Below are 3,412 nucleotides of genomic sequence, written 5' to 3'. Positions count from 1 at the left end.
GTGACTTCCAGCTCTAAATGCAAACACTCAAGCCTGTCATTTTACAGGGAGCCAGATGGAATTTACTAACCTGTCAAGTCCAGGTAGGTCTTCGGAAACACTGGTGGTGATGAGCTGCCACCTAGTGTTCATGCTTGGTAATTACACTTAACCATAATCAGGAGCTGGGGGCGCTGCAGGAATGTGAAGACCCAACTCACAGATGAGATTATAAATTACAGTTCTGCACGTCAACTTCAAGGGACTGTCAGGGCAACCCAGCCTACATCACTAAGCAACTTCACATCTAAAAGTGAAGTTTATTGGGCTCAGTCATAAAGGCGTCCCCCCACCCCACTGCAATCCTGAGAACATAGTTGGAGGTGCAGGACCCACACAGTGAAAGGAGAGAACGCTCAAAAGCTGTCTCCTAACTTTCACTCACATGCAATGGTATGTGGGCGCTCCACCCCCACAATAGATAATAAAGATCACACAAAAGTGAAGTTTAAATTTGTATTATATTTTAATTTATTTTATGTGTGTGCATGTGTGTATTTCTGTGTGGTAAGAATGGAGATTATGAGACAACCTGGAGATATTTCTCAGAAGTCTTTTTTTCTGAGACCGTCTCCCATTGGCTAAGAACTTCACTGAGTAAGTTAGGGTACTTGGCCAGCAAGCTCCAAGGGTCCCGTTGTCTTCCCATCTCACCAGGGACACACCACCAAGCCCACAGAAGAATTTACAGAGAAGGGAGGCAGAGGAAGAGACCCAATACATAGGGGGTGTGGACTCAGTCTAACTTCACTTTTAAACAATATTTTTTTCAGAGTGTGTGTGTGTGTGTGTGTGTGCGCGCACACACACACACACACACACACACACACACACACACACGCGCGCGCGAGCTCCTGCATATAAGTACCAATGTCTCTGGAGGCCAAAGGCTTTGATCCCCTCTTGCTGTAATTCAGGTGATTGTAAGCCACATGATGGCTCACAAACATCCATTAACTCCAGTTTCAGGATATCTGGCACCCTCTTCGGACCCCACTCACAACATATAAAATAAAATAATCTAAAAATAATAATAATAAAAGGTTTCCAGAAACTCGCCCATTCTACTCAAGAGTCTGCAGCGGTAGATTAACTAGTTCAATGTTTTCCCCTCACATTTCTTACTTTCGTCACCACCAATCCATAGCATAATTGCTTCGTAGATCTGTGTCTCCATACTCTCCGTCTGTCCTTCTATCTCACCGTGCATTTTAAACCTTCCCTCAAAACGGATACCAGAGTGAGATCTTGCCATTCTCTGCAGTGGAGAATCGTCCACACCTTCATCGCAGGTGACCTGTGACTTCCTGTAGGGCAAAGACTGTGCAGGGCATAAGCTGGGTGGTACCCTGAGCATCTTCTGCTGATTTTATATCCTCGTGGAAAAAAACACAGACATTATGAAATTGGGTTACCTACTTCAGGGAACATAAACCAAAATTATAGAATAAAATGTAAAAATAACCATACAAAGGAAAACAGGTCTAGCAATGGAGGTCGGTGGCAAAGCCTTCATTCCCCAGCACAGATTGAAGTCTTAGGTTTGCTCTACCGCATTACAAAGAAAACAGGGAAACAGCGCCACCTATGGGAGAATGTCATTACTCACAGGCTGGGTTATCAGGCTGGGTTGATAATTCACAGTCTGGAATGGGTCTAGGCATCAGATATTTTGGATCCTTCCCACAGGCTGCTGCTGGTCCTGATGGGGATTCTTTGGCGATGAGGAGTGCGGCTTCAGCTAATAGCTCTGAGCTAGGGGTACATTTGAGTTAGCCATTGATTATGTTCATTGGGCACGAGCCTGTCTTCTTTACCTGGGGAAAGCAGAGGAACCCACAATGAACTCTGGCTGGTGTATTTAAAAAAAAAAAAAAAAAAAACTCCCACGTGGAGCATAAAGTGAAAAGATAAGGTATGTTTATTCAGTGAAATGTTATATGGCAATAGAAACAAACAGGGGCCCCTTTAATTCTTTTTCATAAGCCAGCCCAGCCCTTCTGTGACCTCCCTCCCTCGGGCCGCCAGACAGGCAGCAATCTGCCCCACCCCACAACACTCACCCTGCTGGCAATGTTGTTGTTTTGGCTTTAGTTTGTTTTGTTTTTGTTTTTAGACATGTTCCCATACACCTGAGAAATGCCTAAAACTTCCCATGTGCTGTGATTACAGGGATGGACCAAAGAAACAAACCAAAGGGACCAAATGTTCAATAGGAGGCAAGAGGATCTCCAGGTTCCGTTCAAAGCCAGCCGGACCTACATACGGAGACTCCATGTCAACAATAATAGGAATAGCCGGGGGGGGGGGGGGGGTGACAGAGGATGTTAATCCCTTTAAGTCCCTGGACTTTAAGCACTCCAGAAGCAGAGATGGGCATCCTTTGAGCTTGCCTGGTATACATAGCAAGCAAGTTTCAGACTAGCCAGGGCTGTGTAGAGAGACCCTGTCTCAAAACTAAATAAATTAATGATAAACTACATTAATGATAAATTGTGAGCTTGAAATAGAACATAGCCATATACACCTATAATTCCAGCACTGATTACACAGAGGCAAGTGTTAGAAGTTCAAGGCCAGCCTTTGTAATTGGAGATACTGTCTAACCAAAACTATAAAAATGAAAAAAATAAAAGTAAATTGCATGCCGCTAATATGACTCATTGGATATGTTGACCAGGCTGGCCTGATATTCACTAAGTAGACCAGGCTAGACTTTATAATTTGTGATGATCCTCCTGCCCCTGCCTCCAGAATGCTGGGATTGAAGGCAGAAAGATCTAAAGAGCTCAAGGTCTTCCTTGATTACAGAGCAAGTATGAGGCCAGTCTGGGATACAGGATACTTTGTCTCAAGTCTGGGATATAGGATACTTTGTCTCAACTCTGGAATACAGGATACTTTGTCTCAAGTCTGGGATACAGGATGCTTTGTCTCAAGAAATCAAACGGAGGCTGGAGAGATGGCTCATCAGTAAGTGTTGGAATGATACTTTTGTACACTGTATGAAGGTGTGTGTTTGTCCTTCTTTGCCTACCTAAGGCACCTTCTAATTGGTTCAAATAAAAAGCAATGGCCTATAGCAAAAGACAGGATAGTAAGATGGGACACCTGGCAGAGAGAGAGGAACTCTGGGGAGAGAGAGAGAGAGAGAGAGAGAGAGAGAGAGAGCCCAGGGATTCACCACCCAGACTCAGAAGTATGAAACTGAGGAGAGGTATTAGCCACACGACAGACATAGAATAGTATAATCAGGTTAATATAAGTTACAAGCTAGTTGGGGAGCAAGCTAAGGACAAAAGCTTTGCAAAGATATATAAAGCTCTCTCTCTCTCTCTCTCTCTCTCTCTCTCTCTCTCTCTCTCTCTCTCTC

This window comes from Mus caroli, chromosome 7 (assembly GCF_900094665.2).
Source record: "Mus caroli chromosome 7, CAROLI_EIJ_v1.1, whole genome shotgun sequence".
In the NCBI taxonomy this organism is placed as follows: domain Eukaryota; kingdom Metazoa; phylum Chordata; class Mammalia; order Rodentia; family Muridae; genus Mus; species Mus caroli.
This window is presented reverse-complemented; position numbering follows the sequence as displayed.